Source organism: Haliaeetus albicilla, chromosome 3 (genome assembly GCF_947461875.1).
Source record: "Haliaeetus albicilla chromosome 3, bHalAlb1.1, whole genome shotgun sequence".
NCBI lineage: Eukaryota > Metazoa > Chordata > Aves > Accipitriformes > Accipitridae > Haliaeetus > Haliaeetus albicilla.
In genome coordinates this window covers 18,495,112-18,519,265 of record NC_091485.1, presented here as the reverse complement: position 1 = coordinate 18,519,265, position 24,154 = coordinate 18,495,112, and the positions used below count along the sequence as shown (strand labels likewise).

The 24,154-nt window shown below is 39.2% G+C and overlaps 1 protein-coding gene across 2 annotated transcripts in view; it reads left to right on the top strand.

Annotated features, from left to right (window-relative positions):
• The window catches only part of LDLRAD4 (low density lipoprotein receptor class A domain containing 4), a 294,876-nt gene that overhangs the window by 73,926 nt on the left and 196,796 nt on the right, over window positions 1-24,154 (top strand). The window contains exon 1 of one of the 2 annotated variants that reach the window (XM_069778917.1): window positions 8,769-8,789. The exons of the other annotated variant lie outside the window; for it this stretch is intronic. The gene's annotated coding sequence lies outside the window, so the exon portion shown is untranslated. Of the gene's footprint in view, window positions 1-8,768; window positions 8,790-24,154 lie in introns of those variants that run through there. 2 annotated transcript variants of the gene reach the window in all.

Below are 24,154 nucleotides of genomic sequence, written 5' to 3'. Positions count from 1 at the left end.
AGTTTACTTGCGCCGTTCTGTATAAAATCTGCACGGCCATTATCTACCAGACACTTGCAATATGAAAAATGCCAATGGTGTTTTTACATTCTTTAGAGTCTAATAAGCTACACATGTCAAAACTGTAAAGTTGAATTATCTTAAGTGTGTATGAATAAGGCATACAGTTTTCTTTCCTTATTCATGTGGACTTATTCCTAATCTTAATAATAAATAAATAGCATTGGAAACACTTAAATATAGTACACGTATTTTAACACTTCACTGGCGTGCAGCGGGGCAGGCAAGGGTATGTGTTTTGGAAATGCCCTCCTGTGAGCGGCCCAGGCTGGGAGCAGCAGAGACTTTGCGAGGCACACTGCCTGTCACAGCTCTGCCACGTGCTACGGGTACTTGCTTTCGGTTCGACTCCAGTCACTCTTGGAACTAGCAAAATCTAGTACAGGGATTTAGTCATCATTTGTTCTTCTAAGAAACAATGTGGAGGCAAAAAATGCACTTCATCCTTGTTTTACTCTGTTGCAGCTGAAGGTAATTTCATGCCTTTTTTTAAATCGCGAATGGCATTCTGTAAAAGGTTGGATCCTGCAGTTCTGGGTCCAGTATCGCTAATGCTAAGCATAAAAAAAAAAAAAAGCAAAGCAAAAAACCCCAACTTTTTTTTTAATCAAATCATGAAATATAAAACCTATGCACTTTTGCTTTTTTCCCTTTGTTCTTTGAACCATTGGGATTCAGGTTTTTCTACCTTTCTGTGTCACCATGCTGAATATTTTTTGTAACCTGCAACCTGTATTTTAGTATCCAAAGCTATTTGTACCAATTTGAATGACTGCTGATTTAGTCAAGTTATGGTTTGAATTAACAAGTCATGCTATAAGGGGGAAAATGTAAAATCCTTATTAAAGTTAAGAGTCATTAATTTGATCTCAGTTCATTTTGATCAGAAATGTAAAGGAAAGTAAATAAAAGGAAAATGGCTTGTTTTAGACACATCTGTCTACCTCCTTACTTGACACCCCAATAATAAATACAGCAGGTTGGCAAATTCAAGTTGCCAGATGTATCATACAGTAGTGAAAAGCTCTCGGTCTGTCGCAGAATAGATGGAGCCCAGTGCAAACGGTCAGGACGATACCCTACTTCTGTTTCCACTGTCCATTTACTTTTTGCTTCATTTAACTATCCAACCTCTGCAGCCACACTGGTATAGGAGCTATAGCTTCTCATAAAATAAAACTTTCCAGGCAGCATCTAAAGTGTTTAATAATACTTCATAATTTCCCCTTTTACCTCATGTCAGGTGACAGTTTGAAGAGCTCAGGCTGCGGGAAGGGGAAATTCAGGCTAACATTTTTCACAGAGTCTATTTTGGGCATCAGCTCTCTGGGTGCCAGGCTTCAGAGGGAGGCTTTGACTTTTAAAGAGAAATCCTGTGCTCTTACCTCGCGCTCACTCGGGTTTGAACTACGGGATTCAGCACCTCTGTCAGGCTGTAAGTGTTTTAGACCAAGTACCCCAATTTAGTAACTCTTTTTGATGAACTGACTTACATGGGCTGCCAGAGGTCAAATGAATCCACCCAGAGTCAGGCAAGGAAAAAGAGTTGTCTGAATGCCCAGTTTTATGCTTTGCTTTCAAGACTCCTCGGGCCTCTCAGAAAATCACTTAATGACAAGCCAGGAAATTTTTTAACCAGACCTGAACTAAACTTTTACAGCCCCCTTTTCAGTGCCTTCCTGACTAATAGTAATCTTAAATAGTGTTTTTCATATTTGAGTTTCCTGGATTTGCTGTGTTCCATTTTTTGCCTTGTTTATTCAGTCCAAGTTAGCATTTGAAAGATAAAGAGTGAATTATGGAGCATTTTCAAAATATGCAGTGTTTACAAAATATGGATAATTTCGTAGCCCTTGGTGTCATGTTTATGCTGATGCATCTCAAGTGTAATCAGTTAAATTTTTCTATCATAAATGAGGAGTAACTCGATCAGGATTACTGAGTTCACAGGATAGCTAATATACTTCCATGATACATCCATGAAGTATCTGATACTTTCATGAAGTCAAATGTGAATGTTTGTGTTACAAGGTAGTGCAGAGCGATGACTGATCAGTGTGCTTAATTTGGGTTTTTTTTTTCTCTGTTGATGCTTGATCAGATAATTGCTCAACAAAGTTGCAATACCAGCAAAAAAATAGCTATGTTATTCTCAAGGGAAACGTAGCTTATTGATATTTCAAATGTCAATCCTCCAGATGTATGAAACTGGTTTCTTCTCTGTACAACACTTCTGCTAGCAGTTAGGAATTAACTACCTCCTGACCCACTGTGGAAATCAATGATGTCAGTCTACCTAAGCACAGCAGCACAAAACCTCTCCCTTTACCCAGTTTTGTTCTCCCATCCCTGCTCTAAATGTTACCAGGATTTATATGCTTATTGTAAAGATTTTCTTTGAAAATGCAGTAATACAACTTAGACACAGTTGGAAGTAGGTTAATTTGTTTTCAATTACCAGCTGCGTTTCTACTCACAGGGGACTAAAATCTTTGCTCCTGATAAGTTACAACTGAAAATTAGTTCAGCTGGGGGTGGGATAGTTTAAAAAAAACAAAAAAAAAGCATTAACTTCAAATTACTGAATTTAGCTGAGTTGGGATGACAGTGTCCTGTTAAGGCCACAGCGTGAAACAAAACCTTGTTTAAGCAGCTGCAGGAAGCTTGCACTTTCCTGTAGCATGTCTCAGTTTTAAAATTCTTGTTTGCTAGCAGCTTTTTTGTGTTGTAGTAATGATAAGCAGACCTAACCTGGGAAGTGGGGACGTTACTAACAAATAAATAGCAAGATTAAAAGAAAAAGGCCTCTTTTATACTTGTTTAACTAATGGCTATGTGACTGTGTATTGTATTGTAGGCTTGAATTCTGACAGCACATAACAGTCAAGTACAGTTGTGTTACTGTAGTCTGAAAATGTGAAATGTGTGTGCTTTTAGTTAGCTGGCAGTGTCGTGTTTTGATGAAGAAGCCAGTTGTTTGCTCTTGCTGTTTGCTGCAGGAATAGAGAGCTGATGTCTTAGCAGAGAGAAAAATAACTGGAGGAAATGTTGGATGGAAAAATATTTTAGGTATTGCTGTATGTGGTAGCATGAGTGTTTGAGGTCAGTATTATTCAAGCACTTGGTCAGTTAGATGCTGGCTGTGATGTTTTTCTGCTAACTTCTCCTGAAACCCTTTAATCACAACAACCCTAGGTATCCAGAAGTTTTCTATGGAGAAATATTTACAAAGATGAATGATTTAAGACTGCCTTTAAGAAGACCTTTCACAGCCAAGAAATATGCGTACTTGCTAGTGGATATTATCATGTGCACACATTTATATGCCACTTTTACACTAATATTAGTGATTTTTCCTTTTGCCAGTAACGTTGTTGCAAAATTCTAGGCAGCCAGTTGTATATTGGCATAGAGCACATTCTTCTAAACCAGACTTTGGTAGGAGAAAAGTCTTAATTTTGTCTGGGAAGACGGGAAAAAGATCTCTTCTGCAGAACATGGTGATTCATCTCACTGTGCTCAGCTCAGCCAGCCAGCCAGCAGGAAGCTGCTGAGCTGCTGAAACTTTTCGGCATAAGCTTTCAGCTCTGAAAAATACTTTTCTGCTCCTTGATTGGGGTATTGTTGTTCTTAGTCATCAGGGCCTGGGATCTCACCACGCACCTCTGCCATGTGTGTAAGAACACAACTTATTGCTGGGGGGAAAAATTAGCTAAACCATAGGTTTTGTTTAAGTGCTGGAAAGTTGTTAGTCATTCTTGCCACCTCTGACTGCAAAGTGTCAAAATAGTATCCATTTCTTTTGAAAACTCTTTCCCTTGCTTGTAAGTGTCCCCTGTTGACTTACAGTGAAAAGCAGCTGTTGAAGACACCAAAAGATTTTTGTCCTCTAGTAGCCTGGTGTCAGTTCAGGGAGGAGACAGTCTTTTCAGCAGGTGAAAGAGGCTACTAAAAGCTCATGGGGGTTCCGTTCTTGGTTACTTCTGCCAGGGGCACTGAAGGTTTTCTTCTTGCATTTCAGCTGAGGGAAGCTGAAGAATAAGTGGATTTGTGCATGTGCATTTAGAGATGACCTAAGAGAAACCTAAGGTAAAAAAGAAAAAAAAAATGCTAGGAGGGCCACGTGATCTGTCTGTGGGTGAGTGTACAATGACTGTAAGCCCCAGGATTTTCATTTCAACACTAGGTAGTACCTAATAACATGTTATAACGTCATATGACCCTGGGGCCTGGGGCCAGTATTACAGCCGTAGTTGTCTGCTTTCTGTTGCTAGTTAAGAAATACATCAACTGCATCACTTCTTGATAGTGATAGGTGCAGTCTACCAGTAGATGGTCTCTGTTTCTTCAGTAGGTACAACACTAGCAGCTGCTTTGGACAGTCCAGAGAGAGTTTTATTAACATCATGTCTAAATTAGCCCTTCGTATAGATCCTCAAAACAGTTGCTTTCATGACATGGACTTCATCTGAAGTGAATGTCTTTGCAGAGTTGATGTCACATGGGAACAAGGGCCATTTCACTTCTTTACTAGTCCTCTCACGCTGCTTAAAGCACCTCACGGTTTAGAGAAACTCAAATATGAGACAAATCATTAATGGGCACATGAAGAAGTTGAACCAAGTTTTTGTGATAAAGATGTGTCAGGTGGCTCAATTCTCCTTAGTTTCTAATCAGTGCAGTTCTTACTGAGCACATCTGAGGCTGGACAGCCTGTGGCTCAGAGCTTTGTGCTGGTCTTCTGTGGCTCTAGCTGGAAGGGAGGATATGGGAGTACGGTGCCTGGTTGGCTGTAGTTGGGGCAACTGAAATCTCAGACGCTCCTCAGTGAGAGAAGAAGCAACAAGCCTTCTCAGGGTTGATGATCTCCATAGGTCGGCTCTGACAAGAATACCACAAGCTGTCTCCTGTTTTTGGTCACTCCTTGAATTAGTAAGGAAATCATTGACCCTTGGGCTTTACCTAGTAACAGTGAATACTTGAAATCTTACATTTCATGTTTGAAAGCCTGACAGGGGGACCTTCTCAGGATTTACATTCTGCTTCAAGTTTCTGTTATTTCAGTGGTGACCCTGAAAAACTGTCATTTTATAAGGAGAGAGCAGACACCTGCGCCACATCTGTTCCTTCTGTTCATCTGCCTTCTGAAGCTCTTCTCACGTTGTTCGAGATATCCATCTTTTGTGTTCCTTGCCAACAAGTTTGTGGTTCTCAGTTGTCATTTCAGGAGACAAAAGGATAGCGAGAAATCTCCTGTGACTAGCAAGGTAATGTTAGTTGTGGCTTTTGATGGTATTACTTCTCCTGCAGAGCATCTTGCAGCCTCGGGCATTTGGATAGTTTTGACTTCTCTCCTGAGCTCTCCAACCATTTTTCTGTTCTGCTGGAGCATCAGAGAGGCAGTACTGTATTCTCCTAAGGTCTGTTTTAGCTGCAGTGTATGAAACAGAAATGTATTTCTGGCTTTCTTCCTCAACCCCTACTCTTACAGTAGCTTTAATATTAGAAAGAAAAAAAATAGTAACATGTTCAGGGGATTTAGTGATTACAATTTGCTTTGCAAAATATTTATTGAAAGCATCAGAGTCAAACAATTATCCTTGGTATCCTAAGTGTATCTTTGAAATTTAACTTCAAAAGTGATCTTGTTAGGATTCATTGCTTTGTAATCCATAATGCAGTTGAAAATCTAGTAGCGCTTATCTCTGTGGAAAGCATAAAGTCTTCTGACCCTGTGGTGGCTAGTAAAAAGTGACACAAACCACTGTCATGTTTTCTAAATCAAATCTCTTGAGACTTCAGTTCCTCTATAGTTCTCTCTGACTGACCTTCGCCCTGGGCCTTTAGTGGGTGTTGGATGGGAGTTTAATGCATCTGAAGGATGTGTAAAACTGAGCTGTGTAAAGGTGTTTGTGTTTCTGGGATAGAGCCTGGATTGTTCCATGTTTGACAAAGTAGATGCTCTGCAAGTAACTGCTCTGTTTTGTGACAGTAGTTTTTTGGGCAGATATAAATGGAATGAATGCACTGCAAGACAGAATCCCATTAAACTGATTCTGAACTTCTAAAAAATACTGTTTGGTAAAGCATAGATGCTCATGTAGATAAATTGTGTCAATAAAAAATGGTAAGATAAAATAAGTATTACTTTTAATGAGATACCGTGCTGCAGTGTCTTTAGTTCACTGGAAGTTTGTAGCCTGTATTTCAAATTGAAGAAGTAATGAAGCCAAAGGGAGCGTACTCTTGTCTGTTGGGTTTTGGATGGCAAGTAAGTCTGAAAGCTGTGATCTTTCTGTGATGCCAGGATTATTTAAAAAAAAAAAAAAAAAAAAAAAAAAGGCGTCAAGCAGTTGAGCTCTTGCGCCGTCATCAGTTTGCCACGTGGGTCAAAAGAGTGCTAGCCAGCTATGCAGGAAACGGTTTTAAAGTGTTCTGGGGTTTGAAAACTTAGAATTACAGTGTTGTCTTTCAGGTGTCTTTTAGTTTAAAACTAGAAGATGGGACCATAGACAGTGGCAGAGCGAGAGAAGTGGTGTGGTATGATTTTTATGTTAGCATGTGAAAATGAACATGAGACTGGAAATCTCATTATTCCAGTAGTTTATGAATGTGGAAGTTCATAAAACAGTGTCTGTGAGAGGGAGAAGAAAGAAAATTAAATGGGTGCTACAGCCCTCTGTTTCTATCTCATGTAAGTGTAGCAGCCATGAAAAAATCCAAATTTCTGGAAAAGAAGTCATGTTTATTATAAAGAGTCTCTAGTAGCTGAACAAAACATCTCGTAGCCTTTATAAGGAAGGTTAATTAAACCAGTTTATTTGTGCTTATTTAAAGTGGTCAGGATAAGTTCAGACCTAACTTACTAACTTTTCTAGAGTTCCTTCCCTTGCATGTGAATACACCCTGATTCAGACGTGGGTTTTAGTTACATATATCTTTACTTTGGTAGCTATGACTTGCAGTGACTCCAGTGACCCAAGCAGCTTCTTTCGAGACAAGGTGGTGTCTAATTGAAAAGACAGGAGCTGGGCTGAACAGGATTTTAGATGCTTGTTAGTCCTGCCAAAACCTGCGTTAGCACAGATGTCCCAGGGTCTGGAGGGTGTGTGTGGGTTCATGGACTGTCCTGGTTATTCAAGGATGTCCCTTTATCCATCTGAAAAATAGTTTGTTCCAGTTCTTCATGGGTTATTTCTGCTGGTTGTAAGCAAGGCAGTGGAACATGACATGGGTGGCAAAGACTGCTCCGGATTCCTGTAAGTGCTAACCACTGCTCCTATGTGTCTGTTCTCCTGCATCATATATTCTGACACCTGGGTGAGTTAACCCTTTGTAATTATATGACAAGTAACACTGGTTTTCTTTTGTAGGAAACAGTAGTCATTACAGAAATGAGTCACAGTACCATGAATGGCAGTGCTCAACAGCTTCTTAAACATTAGACCTTGTATAGTGGAAAGGAAAAAGCCGGAATCTAAAGAGGCAGAGCAATACCTAAACAGTGTTAAGTTAAACAAAAAATTAGGAAAGACAGTTTGGAAGATGAGTGTAGGAAAGGCAGATGAATCACTGAGTTGAGGAGAATGACAGATTCTCTCTCATAGCAAATGCCTGCTCCATGCACAAAAGAATTAACAAGGTAGTAAATGTTGTAAACACATCTTATATAAGACCTAATGTTTCATGTTACAGAAAGGTTTATTACAATTGCCGTAATGAAATTTGCATGAAGAAAAAAGGGATTTTTGAATAAAAACTTTGCCCAATGCTTTAGTGCCATAAGAAGAGACTTAATTGAAAAAAATGTGTTTAATTTTGGAGTAAGAATTTGACTCATACTTTGAAAAAATCACTCTGGTGATAGCAAATTAAGCGTAAAGAGTGTTTGGGTTATTTATAAAGTTGAAGAGACAGGTCACTTCGAACTGTAGAGAATAATAAAGATTAAAATGCTTTAACATTAATTTTCCAAGTGTAAGTGCTGTAGTGTGTGATAAGAAGGAACTGCCTGATAAGATCAAGCCTTATAAAGCTCTACGATAACTACTGCAACCAGTAGGAAAGGCTACTGTTTACTGTTAGAGCATTTTTATTAATATATATTAAAATACTGGTTGTTTCCAGGTCGATGAATCTGTCTTGCGTTAGCTGAGACACTTGTCACAGATTACTGAATTTTGTGTAAGCATAAATAAACAAACCCCATCAGTCAAGATCACTGCATCACAAAATGTAGTTTCTTTGTTTATTTTGGCAAGTCTACTTAGTTTTAATTGAGTACGGTCCCAAACTTGAACCCTAGGTCTAAAAACATTAAGAAAAATTTGAATTGGAGTTTGGACTTCACAGATTTTATTTTTCTAGTTAGAAAATGCTTCCAGACTTCGTCCTGTGCTGCATATTTATTCATGAGAAGGTAACAACTCTTTTATATTAGGTGTTATATAAACATGTGTCAAAGACCCAGCATTATTTTTTATTGAGCTGCAAATAACATGTGCAGTTTGGAGTCAGTTTTTTATTTACTGAGTGCTGCTGGCACGCTGATCCCCAAACTGAATAGGCAAGAGAGGGTCTGTGCTGAGAGGAGCACACAAGCTTCCAACAAGGTGAAAAATGCTGAAAAATACTTGGCTGCCTTTTTCATCTTTCTTTGCTTCTCAGCCTTCCTGACTGAAATAGACTGTGTGTACGAGGTGCTCTCTTTAACCAGTAATTCCTGTAAGGTAAGTGTCGTTGTTTGGTGGTATGATGAGGGAGTGGAGAGTCTTAAGGAACCCGTAGCCCCTGAAAGTGCTGGGAGAAGAGGAGTCCACCTGGTCATCTGCAAGGGCGTTTGACAGCAAGGGCATCCTTCCTGAGGTACTTGCTGCTATAAAGCTCTCCGGGTCCTTGGTTGCTGGTAGGAACGCGGGGCTCATTGACCTTTCGTTTTGGGTAGCTCCTATGTTACTCTCCAAGCATCTGGAACTCTTCCATAGTCTCAAATAGGAATGATCGCCTTCATAAGCAGGTTTTGTAAATATAGTTCCAAACCAGCATTGTAGACCTTTTTTTCTTCAAAGAACAAGTAAAAAATGCTGAGGCTCCACCTGGAATTTGAAAAAGAGGATTTTGAATCTAATGTAGAATTTCCTGGAATTGGGCTTGAAAACCTCAGAATTTGGACCAAACATTTGCAAACCCAAACATTACTCAGGAAAGATAGTAGTTGTCGGTACGCATGAATCCAGCTCTTAAAGTGGTTACAGTTTGCCATTTTCTTCTATTTATTGTGGATTTTTTTCCAATCTGGAGTACAGGAATGGAATTTATGCTGCTATAGTGCTTTCTCTACTAATTCTACAAAGCTAGTTAAACTTTTCTTTTTTAGCATAATGTTGATGGCATTGATAGTAAGTACAAATGAGGAAGCGGATGAAAATTTTTAAAACCTCAGATTAGAGTAATCACAATGTAAAGGCGAAATACACCAGAATAATCAAATGGTTTTCCAGTCCGATGGATTTTTCTTGCTGATTGCATTAACCTTTCTTCCAAATGTAGGTGGGATAGCCTGGTGCCTGTCTTGGTAGTAGCCTTTTATGGTTTTACATGATCAATTACTTGTTAACTTTCTTACTCAGAAGCCAGTAATTTGTAATGTTACTCCTTTAAAGGCTGTCTTTGATCTCTTTTTTTCCAGGAGCAGTTGGCACTATTTTTTGTATTGCCTTTTCAGGTAATACGTTTTTGTAAAAGGCAGTTGGAAAAAATTTGCTGGTTTCCCATTTATCACTTGCGCTGTAGTTGCCAGGAAATTAGATGGGTACTATGGGCTTGTATAATGCTTGAATTTTTTCCTCGACTTTCTGTCATATGATGTAGTCTCAGATTCAAATACTAAAGAGAGGAAAATAATTTCAAGCTTTTTAAGATCACCCTTCTCTTCACTGGAAGGAGAAAAGGAAAAATCATCTGCGCACATAGAAGTGAATAGAGAATTTTCAGCACACCAAGTTCATTTTTTCTAATGTTTGCTTTTCAATCCTCGGTGCATGCCTGATTCAGAGTTTGTGATGGGGAAAAACTTCTTCTATGCATGTTATTAAAGATAAATTATATTTCTGTTGCTGGGAAGGAGGTATTCAGTAGCTTGTTAAAAACTTGACGTTTCCTCTGCCACGTAGATTTGGTTGGTTTGTTTAATAGAGCACTTAAGTGAACTTTTATGCATTGGGATTTTCTCCAACATTGAAGACAATTTTGTTCAATTGGATTTTTAAACATTTGAAAATTGGAATAAGAAAAGAAGCATTGTTTAGGGTCCTGGCTAGGATTTTAAAAACAGGAACAACTCATAGTGTTCCTTATTAAATTTAATTAATTGCTACTTGTGGGCAATATGGCTGAGTTACTGTTGCAGTGAGGCCAATAACTTACAAAATTTGGAGTTCTATATGTTCAGAGCTCAGTTAGAGCTTTGCCTAAGAGTAGTTTGATTATTTAATTAAAAAAAAAAAAGTTTTTCTTTATTTCAAAAGGGTATTGAAGAGCATCTCACTCATGGAGTTTTAAATGCTTTTGGTGTTTCCATGGCTAAATCTTTGGTAAGAATTTAGTCGGGTTTATCAGCAGTTAAGAAAATCTTTACTATTTGGTACCTGCTTAATGGTGAGATACATGCCATTAATTTGATCTCAGTCTGTTTTCTGTTGCACAGATGTTCACATTACAAAATCATTACTGTCTACCAGTCATCAGTGCTCCTATTGGAAAAGCCAATATAGGAGTGGGGAACTAAATGGGTGTCTGAAGTCTCATCTTATTCTAGAGATAGTCTTTCCAAATGAGCAATAAAGGGGACTGTGTGAGGAAACGCATCTTTGGTGCATCTGAGATGTCTGTTCTACAGCTAAAGGGAATACTCCAGCCTGACCGTTCACTCGCTCAGCACCAAGCCTTTATGCATTGAATAATTATTTTTAATGAATAGCACGGGGAGTTAAATCCTTATGACTTAGTTATTTCTCAAGTGAACTGAAAGTCTGTTTCCATAGTGAATGTGAACTAGGAATTTGTGATAGGAGTTTCAAGTAATGTAGTTGTGCGAACCTTTTCATTGTCAGATGATATTTGCCAAACGTTTTAGAAAGGTTTGCATTTCATTATGAGAAAATAAAGCTGGGAGTTTGTTCTGACCCTTGGCTGAAAATTGAAGTGAGTATACACAGTGGCTACCCTAAGTATTAATGTATTTAAGTGTGCATGCTTCGAAAATGTATAAAATGGAAGATTTACTGATTTCTTCAGACTCTTCCTCATTGTATAAGGCATAGTGCTCTTGGGTTTACTTACAAAATGGTGAAATGAATGTGGCTTCCCCAGGTAAAGTTCTGGTCAGAGTGAAGTTACCAGCAGAATTCCCATTGAGTGAGGCGGGGCAGAATTTCCCTGAAACACAGAACACTTGAAATCCAATACAAGGTTAAAAAAGAAACTAAAAACCTAATTCATATTTGAAAAACTATGTGTGTCTCTCTCATAAACTTCATCTCCTTATTAAAATAAGATGTATTTATTCTTCTTCAAACTAAGTCACATCTCTCCAGACAATATTGCTAAGTTAAATCAGAGTGAGTTTGTTTATAGAAATTAATGGTTCACTGTGTTCATAAAAACAATTGCTAACGCACTAATAAACACCCCTCCAGTTTGACAGTTTTTCTGTGTCCATTTATGTTTCCTTCGACAAGATATAATCAGTCTCTGACACAAAGTATTAAAAGTGTTAATCCTAAATAGGTGAGCTGTTCATATCATCCGCATTCAAGTAACCAAATTTTGAAAAACAAAAGCCTTTCTTGCATTTAGTCTCAAAGTGACTAGGCAACATACATTTTTGTTTTTAATTTGTGCTATAGGGTGACTCATAAAAAGACTTTCAAAACCAAGGTGGAGATGCTGTCTCTGTGTTTCTCTTGTTCTGAGGAAGGGAGAGCTATCGGCTCCCTCTCACTGTGTATAAAACAGGGTTATGGAGAAATGTAACCCAACCCGTCAGTAAGACTGACAGAAACCCTTTACAGCTTGTTCCTAAGCTCTCCACCAAAGCGCTCCCTGGGGCAGGCCGCAAGCCCTGCCCTGCCCTGCCGTCGGTTTGCCCTGGAGAGGCCGGGAGGAGCGGCCTGCCCGCGGGACCTCCGCCATCACCACTGCCTGAGAGGGACGTGCTTCCAGCCTGGGAACCCTGAATCCTTAGTGCTCTGAAGGGGGACAGAGCGATGGGGCAATGCTGTGCCCAGCTGGGATCGAAGGACTAGTGTAGTTGTAGGGCGTGCTGGGGAGAGGGGAAAGGAGCTAGTCCAAACCCGCAGAGAGAGCAGCGTGAAGGGAGCAAGCCATTTTGCACGCGGCGGGCACTGGAGCTGAGGTGGGAGCAGGCCCGATGCCCTGACCCCTCCGCTGTGAGGGCAGGGGGAGAAAGTCCTCCTGTGTTTTCCCTCTGCTTTCTCAGTGAAAGGCTAAAAACAATTTCTCAGCCCATCAGGAGAAGCAGGAGAGACCGAAGCTTTCTGGATTGGTTCTTTCATATTTTAATAAGAGTTTGGGGGGTTCCTTTTTGAATAGCCAAACTTCATTTCTCCCTGCCATGTGGAGAGAGCAGGCTCTGTCTCAGCAGAGAGGAAAATGAGGCAGCTTGATCAGCTAATGAGGTTAGAAAGTAATCCTCATTACAGTTATTTCCGCTGTGCACCGCTGCTTGGGGGAGTGGTTCTTACTGGGGATTCTCCTGTAGTTTTTTGATAAAAGGCATTTTCTTTAGTGGTATTTTAGCAGTTGTCCGTTACAAACCATTTTGGCTTGGTTCTTTCCCTCTTTTCTTGCCTTACCTTCATCTCTGCTATTCATTTCTTTCATAATTTATCTAAACAGCTTTCCACAAACCCTGGAGATTGTACTCTTGAAAGCCAAATTATATTTCTTACCTCTTGTAAAACCACCTCTCTAGGAGGAGTACATTTGGAGCAAAGATTGCTTGTTTCACCTCAGCAAGTATTTTTAGTTAAGCATTTTTCCTCTAGGTGATTTCAGATGGTCTCTACTGGATCCTTAGTAACCTACACACTAGTATGTTTGATTTTAAGTTGTTATTTGTAGTTTTGCTATAATTTGGAGATAGCCAGAGGCTGTACCACCTGTAAGAAAAATATTTGCATCCTCCTTAACATGAAGGAACTTGCTCTGTTAACTGCATTTGACTTAATGTCGTGAGCTTAAACACTAACCCAAAAACTGTTAATCAGACCTCTGGTTTAAAACAAGGGCATAATTCACAAGTCAAATTTAGGTGGTAGGATTAGGCAGTTAGCAACTGGGTTTAATAGAGTCTGCTATTGTATGTTTGGTTATGACTTTCCTGGATGATAAAATTATTTGTTTGCGATTCTTTGCTTTTTATTCCTCACACTCACTAAGAATTGGTTAGTTACAAAATCTAAAAGCCTGATCAATCAGTTTGTTAAAAATACGCATAATAAGGTAGTGAGTATTTTTTCTTCTGTGTGCTAAAATTTATTTTTGGCCTTGTGTTAGGAGCAAAGCAGGCTAGCAAAGCAACTTCTGCATTTCAGCATCCTCCTAACTCCTGCTTCTGGCAGTTCATAGAGGTTTGAGAAATACTTTTGCTTCTAGCCCATGTTCTACTCACACTCCTTTCTCCCAGGCTGTCTGGAGTGGGCAGTGCAATACCAGGCAGAGAGTCACTGTGGGTAAACTGGTTTTGGTCAGTAAGGCAGGCACACCTATTCCTCAGGTGAAACTCTGTCTGTGATAGCAGAGCTCTCCATGGCTAACCTCGTGAGAGGGTGGCTTGGAAAGACAGAATAGTATTTGCCCTTTCTTTTGACAAGCTACAGAAGATCCCATTTTCCCCATGTTTCCTAAATAGAATAAATTCACTTGTTGTCATTTTTAAATTTCTTGTCATTGGTTATTGGAATCTGCAGTAATTTTATTGTCATGCTGTCACCACGGGATCATGACAACATATATGTCTGCCTTCACCCTATAAGCAGGCAGAACTGTGAAGGATACGTTTTTTCCTACTGCTGTACTGTGAGAGTGGAAGATGCAGTGCCTGCAAAATAGTTGGTAACCGTGGTGGTCTTAGTGATGGCTAGTGGAAGTGCTCTAAGAATACTCTCCTAAAGTTGTTTACAAGACTTATCTGAGATGGTAGCTGTTGGGAGCAAAGAACTGCCCTCTCACCACATTAAATTAGTTTTTAAAATTCTTTTGCGCAGTCTGTAATACAGTATGTTAGTGTTAAAATACGTTAGTGTTGTTCCTTGTATGTTGTTTCTTCTGGGAAATGTCTTTGGGGAAGCCTCCTCCTCTGAGATTTGGAGATCATCTCGGATGTTCAGTGAGACAGGAAGAGGCTTTTAAACTCAGAGATTTCAAATCTTTCACATACATATTTTACATATACAAGGAAGTGCATCAGATTTAATTGTTAACAGCTCGTGGACTCACTCTCTGGGTTTGGATGGGTTCTGTGTGTTTGTATAAGAATAATGTCTTGGTAACTACCTAGCTTACTGTCTTAAGGTTTTACGGTCATATTCCTGCCATTCATTTTCCTGTGTTATTAATGAAAGTTTTAGCTATTAGCAGAAATATTTCTTGTAGAAGTTTTCCATGGAAGCTCTGCTAATCTTCATGCTTCCAAAAGTGAGAAGTGAATGTGTGTGAACTATACACATGCACAAACTGTAAAACTAATGTGTGTAATCTAGCTACTGCTCCTTTTTAAATATTTGCTATTCTATGATTGTTTTCAGCTGCTTATCACTTCACATGTTTTTAACTTTTGGCCTGAAGTTTTCCATGCTGGCTTCCTGCATTCTGGTATGTTTTATTTCAGTCAAAATGGCTCCACAGTTTCCAATAATGGGATTAATAAAAAGCATATTTTGCATTTGTGAAAAAGAAGTACTCTGGTGAACTTCTCTTGAGAAGCTTATGTTCCTCCCTTATTTAGAAATTTGGCAGAAATTTGCTTTTTGCTTCTTAACTTTCCAGTGCTACCAATAAATACTAGTAAAACGTTGCTTGTCTCACCTAGTGTACCTACATCAAACTGACGCAATGAAGAATTCCGTTAAAAGTCCCTGAGGAGGTACATGGTTCTCCTGTCAGAGCAGGGTCTGAACAGTTGTTAACCAGGATTGAGGCCATATGCTGAGGACAAGGAGGAAAAGCAGTATCAGACACGCATATTGCCTTGCTGAAGGCATTTTTATCCTGGATTGTGAGAAAAGCATAAATTCTGTAAAATAAATGCTAGGCTTGGGAGTACTGGCAAAGACAAGGTGAATATGAAGAGGTCCGAGCTTCTGGCCTGCTGGACTCCAGGAACAGCAGGACTTGGGTTGTCTTGAATTCTGCTGCGAAACCTGTCAGTTTGATTAGCTGAATGCATGTTCCTAAATAGACTGGAGATGACGCAGTCATTTTTAGGAACCTGATTTGAAAAATCTTAATAATGTTCTCTGTACTGTGTCTTCAAAAATAGAATCAGAGAAATGTTTTATCATACTTTTATCAACATGAGGCTTATATGACTCCATGATTTGAGGGTATCAGAGCCCATGGAGAAATTTTGCAAGCCTTATCACACTCAAGCTAGAAAGGCCACCTTTTTAGCTTATGTTTATAGTTCTTGATTGTGTGTGTATTATTTTTAGTTGCATTTTAGAAAAGTTAAAGAGCAATTTCTTAATTTTGTGGAATCAACTGACTGTGTTCTCTTGAGTATGCAAGGATCTGCGTAGAAATAGAGGAGAAAATTATTGGCATTTATATATCTCTAAGATGATCTTTGAGATTTTCTAGGGTTTTTACGCTTAAAAATGAGTTAATATTCTGGAAACAAAATGGAGAATATTAATTCCACATAACCATTCTTAAGCAGTCATTTATTTGCTTAGGTAGTTGGTTTTTAGAACTAATTGAGTAAATAAATTCTGTTCAAATAAGTTCTATGAATAAATGTAAGTTTAAATAATGCTTCTCACTGTTTTTTTAAAAAAAAGTTATTTGCCTTTGGTGGTCCAGCAACCCTGCATGTGCTTCCAGTCCCTTCTTGTACCCCTTTTGGGAAAAACCCAACATGGTTAATAAGTTGGGATGCAGCACAATTTCTATACTTCAAGAAAAAAAACACGTGGAAGAGTGCTACCAGTCAGTATTTGCTACCAAAGCGAAGCATGACTTCAAAAACACTTTGTGTTCTTGATTTGCTTGAAATAGTTTGTTTACAAATTTAGGCCCAGATCTGACAGTTAGGCATCCTGTGTGAATACACCAGAGATGTGCAACATCATACTTGAGGAAAATGCAGTGTTGCTTCTGAAACGCTGTAGTCATCATGTGAGGGTTTGACCAGGTGCCTTGTGCTGTGTTATGGGTTGTGCTCCACATCTGGGTGGACATCTTTGGGGCGGGCTCCAGAAATATCAGGTCTCCACTGATGATACCCCTGTGGATCCTTCCTGGTGTGAGCTGGGTGGAGTTTGGTGAGGGACCGGGTCTCACCCACATTTCCCACCTAGGCATTGGTGCCCAGGAAGGGTTTGCTAGTACAGCTAGCTCCACCGGCCTTGGGAAAGTTGACGTGGAAGTTGACTCCAGGCAAAGTAGTGCCTCAGGGACTAAAATAAGCCATCCCAGTTAGGCCCTTTATACTGATAGAATTGTGTTAGCGCATTCACTGCCACAGAGATTTATTAGAGAGGAGGGAAAGGATTGCACCCTAAGGGGTGTTACAGTGCTGGTGAGAGCTGCTGGTATCAGCGTGGCCTCTGCTGCCTGTGTGTATTTCTACATGTCTTTCTTTAAAGCCCTCAAATAAGTGAGTCCAGATCATGTTCAGCTTTAGTTATGGGATAAAGATTGATGTAAGCTGTAAAGTATTTAAGTAGCCAGAGTATGGTATGAAACACTGGAGTTTGTTTAAAAGCTCACCCAGGAGATGAAAGGTTCCCTTGTTTGGCAGCTACCACTTCGAGTGTTGTTTTCATAATTTCTAGTAGCACTCTTCGGACTTCAGAGGACCCTGATTTTAGTGAGGGAAATAGGAGTGCAGTCAAGCCTATGATGCCTGATGGCTTCAGAGAAGAATTTTTCAGCAGTTTTATTAATAATGGGCTCTTAACGCTCTATGGAAAATGAAATAACAGCAGTCCTGTGAAAGAGATCCTGAGAACCACCACCACCTTTATCATTCACTGAAAAAATCAAGTCGTGGTATAAGGAATGTTTTTGGTGAAAAAAACAAATTCTACTGCAATGAGCTGATGCAAGCAGTACAGTAGTAATGATTAACTTTATAAAGCAAAGTGTCTCTTATTAATGTGCTGCAAAGCACTCTAGAGATTCTCAGTTCTCAAATTAAGCTATAAAAGATAATAGTAGAGCTTATAAAGTTTCTGCACAGTGAATGATTTCATGGCAAAGGCTTTGTTTGTTTTAATGATGTGAGCAGAGGGCATTTGCCTGACATCTTCAGCACCCCCAAGGTGAATAGGTGCAGCAGTTACATTTTACAGTTTCACTGACGTTATAGGGGTGCTTTTTTGCGGTGGTATTATGGTGTACTTTATAGATTGTAAGTAAGTTTTGAAGTTAAAAACTTCAGTAAGGAAACAAAACTGGAAGTTTACTGCTGCTGTGATTCAGCTGGTCGCAGAAATAAATACATTTATTTATATTTATGTAATACATTTGGATAATAGTTGAGGGCCATGATTTTTTAGTGGCATCCGTAATCTTAACGTAGTTCTCCATAGACCAAATGACTATTATAAGTGGTGATGTTTTGCTGATGAGCTCATCCAAGAAGTGAAGAACCAGTTGGCAACAGAGACAGAGTGACGCTCCTCCATCTCAGACGACCTTTTTGCCTTCCCAAAACCACGTCTAAGCAAATGTTTTTTGACTGTGGTGTGGTCGAAGGCCACCTTGCGCTGTGCCCACCCAGCCTTAGCTCCCATGTACATGCTTTCCTAAAGGACAGGGGTGTAATAGTGAAGTAGGAACTTTTTCATCCAGCTAACTGGATAACAGAGGAAAGTCTTAATTTTAAAAGTTAGATTTGAGGTACCGCTAACAGGTTTTAATGTGAATGCTATGTGTTTGCTTCCTGATATTTTTGTAGGTCTCCTTTGCCTCTCTTCCATTCACTTTCATGGTAAAGTTGACTTACTAATCTCAGCAAAACTATCAGGAGGAGGACTGCATTGTATTGTTGTGAGGTGATTTTTTTTTATTTTTTTTTTTTAGTATAAATTAGTTTTCTCTTTAAGCACAAAAATGTCTGCACTGATGCCATGGAGTACTCTAAAAGAGCATATATTGCAGGCACAGTTTGCGTACAGGGCTTTCTACAAAGACATTTACGCATAAGTGTGTACACAAATACACAGACAATTTTCAGAGACACTTTGTATAGCTCTTACAATGATAAGAGGTCATTGCGTGTTGCTGTCATATAAAGAGGCTGCAAGAAAGCTCCTCTGAATTGGGAGAAGGAATGTAGTTTCATTCATTAAGAGGTAGAAAAGAACTTTTCTTCTTTTTTTTGTGAAGTCACCACTTGTCAGACTGTTCATGGGCTTTGAACAGAAAGATTTTTCAGACTAGGAAAATATTTGTGGTGTTATTTGCTTTTTTAATTTAGCAGATTTGTTTGTTTTTTGAAGGAAGGGTTAAAATAAAATGAGGAAACTAGATCTCTTTCTCCCTTATAGGCGTGTAGGCTTATTCCAGCCGTGAGCACTACTAACTTCCCTATAAAATGCTTGTGCATTGCCCAACTGCTTTCACGTGTTTCAATTAAAATTTGGCATTGTCAGTTCAGATTTGTTGTAAGTGTAGTTTGGTGGTTTATATTACGCAGCTGAGTAACGGAAGGCAAAGCATATGTGTGCGAAAAAGGCATTTAGTTGGAAACCGGAGTTGAACTGCATTCAGTTTTTGCCAATGCTGCTTTTAAGTTTGTGCTATTTTAATAGTTACCCAAAGTGATACTGTTACTAAAAGAAAATAGCCCTCTGAGCTGGCATTTTTCATGTTTGCTTCTGGCCACAAGGTAAATTTGGTTTGGTTATTTGTTAAAAATCCACATAGTTCTGTCTGCAAATGCATATTTGATTGTTTTTTTCCCCTTGTCTGTTCTGTATGTTTTTAATAAAAAGGCCCAGAGCCTTTTTTGAACTCTAAAATAAATGTAGACCTTCAATCTTTCCATGGAGTCTCAGCGGATAGAAAATGGGTTCTATCTTGATGTATTTTGATGTATAACATGATGTAACAGGAGCAAAACCTTTGACATTTTGTTGGTAATTGAGTTTTTAAGTTAGGAAGATAAACGTGCTTGAAAATGGCCCATTACAAATGCATAATGGGTACCAAATAAACATGCCAGGGTTGGTTGGTTTGGTTTTGGTTCTGTCATCATGCTAGGGAACAGATTTTATACATTACTTCGGTTGTTTTTTCTTGTGTGTTATTTAAAAGCAAAGAACGCCAAGAAACCCAAGACAACGAGTGTTAAGCTAGAAGAGGAGAGAAAAGTCAGAAAAATGCCTAGGTAAATCAGGATTAGTCTTGCTAGCTTATGCATGTACCGGTTAGCAACTTACTTCTTCCAAAAAATTGGACTCTGAAGAGAACAAGTAATTCTTCCATTTGCCATAGGAAGACAGACCTGTATGCAGTTCCTCTGAATGTTGTCCCCTCCGTGACAGTAGCCCTTACCGGTTGTCTGCTGTCCTGGAAGACCGGAGGGCCCGGCAGTGACCCCCAGGGCATGGGGTATGTATCTCTTTGAGCTGGAGGTGGGATAATGCAGTCAAGTCTGTGCATCATTGACAAGTGGCAGACTCCAGTTTACCTGTGGGTTCTGGGCTGACCATCCTCCCTCAGAAAGGTTTTCTGACACCTTCGTGTTCCCTTAGGTCAGCAGTGTGAAGAAATCTTGCATACCCTTACAGAAGGTGAGCGCCATTTGCAGGATCAGCATACAGCCCCACAGATTTTGCATTTTAAAAGAATGAGAAGCATAGATACTTAGTTTGATGGTAATTAACTTTGAACAGTGTACCAAAGTATTTGGCACATTTAGAAGTGTTTTAAAATCAAGGTTTCAGTTTGTTTCTGAGAAATTTTGTAGTTAACCCAGTTTCTGCTCTTGATGCATGAGTGACTGGGTACCATATGATGAACTGTGTTATATAAGATGCTCAAATTGTTGATCCAAAATTCTAGCTATTTAACTCTTCTGGGATCTTAGTGTTTCTTGTTTTATTTTTGTCCTGTTTTCTCTTTTCGGTATTTGAAGTGTTGATATGAAGCCCTTTTCTGCCAGCGCTGTTAGCAAGAACTTATGTACACCCATCTGCCTGTTCCTTGGGTATGGGAATGGGTTGCACTGTCAGGAGCTTTTAACTATGTGGTATAGATAAATACAGGTGGGATTTTTCCTGCGTTCTCTTCTGTTTCCTCTAAATAGGTTTGTGTCTTGCAGCAGGATATAGTGGAATAAGAATCATCAGCATCAGTGGTTCCAGCTGCTTCCTCAACAGAAAAACTGCATTTTATTTGGATGAGCTTTGCCGTCTCTTGAATATTTTGAGAGGAAGACAGTTTCTCCCCTTCCGTGCATCTTTCCCACCCAGATGTTTGGTTCTTCATTGTATTTTATTAATGAGTCCAACGCTTTCTTAGCTGTAGGGCTGCAATGCAGCAAGCAGATGCTCCTATTAGAAAACATTCCATGATATTGGAAGCTTAATTATCAAAGGCACCAAGTCAGACTCTCATTATATTTTCCACTTGTTTAAAAAGACAAAAAAAAAAGCCAAGAGTCTTCTTTGTTTTTATGGTAAGACTGAGGATAGGTTAACAGCTGGGAAATACATAGTAGCAACTCCATGGCTGAACAAGGAAGATAATGATTGTTCATCTGCAGAGATCATTATTTTCTTTTAATATGAGATTGCAGTGTTTCTGTTTGTAGCTGTGAAGCTTTCATTACGTATCATAATTATTTATAAATTATGTCTGTGTAGGCCCTTCCTATAGGAATTTGTGTCTTTATTGGCAGAGGGTTGTGGGGAGAGGAGACTGGCAGGTAGGCTTGAAAGACCACGCATGTTATCTTATGGGTATTTGAAAGTAAATGTTAGGTTTTTGTTCTTAAAAGGATATTGTGAAACACAAAACAAGGCCAGAGAGGTCATATTTCCCTAAATGCATGGATAGTATGAGAAGGGAACAGTTGAATGGGATGTTTGCTTGAGAGAAGCAAAACAGGCCAATTTTCCTTGATAAAAATACCGATTTTTTGAGTTGTTCGGTCAAAAACTTCAGAGTATTTTTTCCCCTCAGTTGTTAAAAAAGGTGCTGTCAGTGTTGTGTTGCTAACACACTTCTTCAGTTAGGTGCAGTTACATGCCTCAGACACTGTATATGAGCATAGCAATAAAATATGACAAGGGTATATTAAAATATATCTGTTATTAAAAAATGTTGGTAGAAAATAGATAGGGCACTAGATTAAAAAACCACAAACATGGTGTTCTTGGTGAGTTGTTTGGTTTTGCTGATTGGGATTAGAAATGTTTCCTGAATCACAGCTGAAGTGAGGGAGTGGAAATTCAGTTCTTATATCTGTGCTAAGCAAGAACTTTTCAACTAGGGAAATTTCACAGATTTAACTGGTAACAGCATTACTTCCCATGCCTTTATGCAGTTTGTTTATGTAAAAAGCTGTCCTTCAAGGACAAGAAAAAAATAGCGTCTTTGCTTTTGTATGTTGAGTAATGAGGGATTTGAGAGAATGAACTGTGTAGTTCTCTGGAAAATGAGATTTAGCTGATCACCTCAGGATACTGCTTCCCAGCTGTGCTCTCCCCTTGAATTTTGTGAGTTATTTTGTGAATTGTTTTCCAACAGATTTTTTGAAGAAGGCCAGGCTTAAAGGAGAGTATATATTGTTGGTATTGCCTGGAAATAAAGAATCAGTGGCCTCTTACTTAGTTAAAAGGGTGTCTTTGGCATGATTTTACAATGCTAATAGAGTTGTTTTGGATTTTGGAGTATGATATACTCACTTGAGAACAAAATCAAATTAATCAAAACCCTGCTTTAGCTTTTTTTCTCTATTTTACCAGTAACACCTCTGTTCCCTAAGCATTTCATAGCTCCTTAATCCACAGGTAGAAGTTATATCCACTTTACTGACGGGATGGGAAGCTTAGAGAGATGACGTAACGTGCCCCAAAATACGAAGTCCAGTCTCCCAAGTCCAAGAAAAATATGAGAAATGCTAAACTGTTACTTTGTTCCTTTTCTCATTTCCAGGTTGAAAGTTGGAGTACGGTTGTATTGTTAGTTGGAACTAAGAATTGCGTGGCAATTACTTATGCTCCATTGACTGTGGGCCTTAGAAGTACTGACGTTCAAATGCTGAAGGAGCGCTTTCTTCAGTGTTGTCTAGATTATTTAGTAATAAAGCAGAGTTCTTTTCCTTGGCCTGGCATGGGCAAAACCACTGTGGACTCAGGTGAAACTTTTGCTTGGATATGGCTTCTGGTGCAGGCTCCGTGTTAATCTAGTTGTTACCTAGTGTCATTCAGAGGATAAAATTCAAGTAGATGCTCTGGAAAGCAGAGCATCTGGAGACCATGTTAAGGCGATGGTTTGGGTCTCTGGATTGTTGCATTGAGTTCAGAGCTGAGTCATAGTATAATGATGGAGATAGAATTTAAACTTGCTGGTTTCATTAGATACTGGGCAAAATGGAGACCTGGTCTTAGCAGATGCAAACAGGAGTTTAAAACTGTCGCTTCATGTAGATTGTTGTAGTTTAACATGAAAATCAAAACTGGTAGAATATGGATCAGCAAACCTCAGAATTTTTCAGTCATCTAAAATCTGGTGCAGTTTTATAGGAGAAGTTTTAGGTATTTGTTATAACAAGGGTCCTTTCTGGATACAGTCATACTTCTTTTTAGTTTTCTATGGTACTGTAATAAAATGGGATTGTGCAGTACATGATATATATAGGCTGACTGAAATAGTTGCAGACCTTCTTTAGGTTAGAAGAGGTATACACTCGTGAGTGCCTTCTTGCACCATCTGCAGCTATATTGCAGAATGCTGATGTCTCCTGTGCTGCTTACAGTAGTGCCGGGAACATCCTGCCGCTGATGTGCCTGGTGCTGTCTATGGTTTCTTTAAACTGGGTTTTGCTTGTCTGGATAATGTTCCATTTGCATCTCTTCAGGCAGCACACAGATGATGTTGGCTCCTGAGACACTGTAAATAAACCAGATGAATTCTTGTGGCGTGGCTTGATTCACAGGAAACTAGAACTATCTTTGTGTAGTAATGTGTATAAAATACTAGTGGGCCTTTCTCCTACGTTCCTTACCCTCCTGAACAGCTGCTGCTCACAGCAGATGGACTTTGATAGCACTGACTGATACCGCCTTCCAGAAAGTTATGAAATTCTTATCAGTGCGTGTTCAGTGCTTCTTCAATTAATATGGTGGCAGTTTATGCTAATTCAATTGTATAGTGTTATGTTTTATTCTTTAGCAGAAGAGGATTTTCCTTGGTCATGGCTGAAGTGCATAGGATGCTATACCCTTCTTGAGAGCGGCTGAGCACCCTCACTTCCTGGTGGTGTACGTAGCAAACCCAAGTGCTGTACAGATAGTAGTTTTATTCTTCAACAGCTTCCACACCCCTTGAGTGTCTCTTCAGTACCAGTTCATTTTTCATTACAATTAGCTGAGGTTCACTGTTCTCTTCTGCTTTTTGCGTTTGCCAAAATGAGCATTGTGTTGTGCTTTTTCAGTCATACCAAGTGTTTTGACAGAAGTTGGAATAATGTTGGATAACTCCTCCTATTAATCTCTCAATTTTCAGATTCCCATATATTTTTACCCCCATAGTTCCCAATACTGTTCAGTGGGAGGACTGTGCCATTCTGTGTCTAAAAGCTGCTTGAGATTTTCACATGGCAGGTACTGTCTTC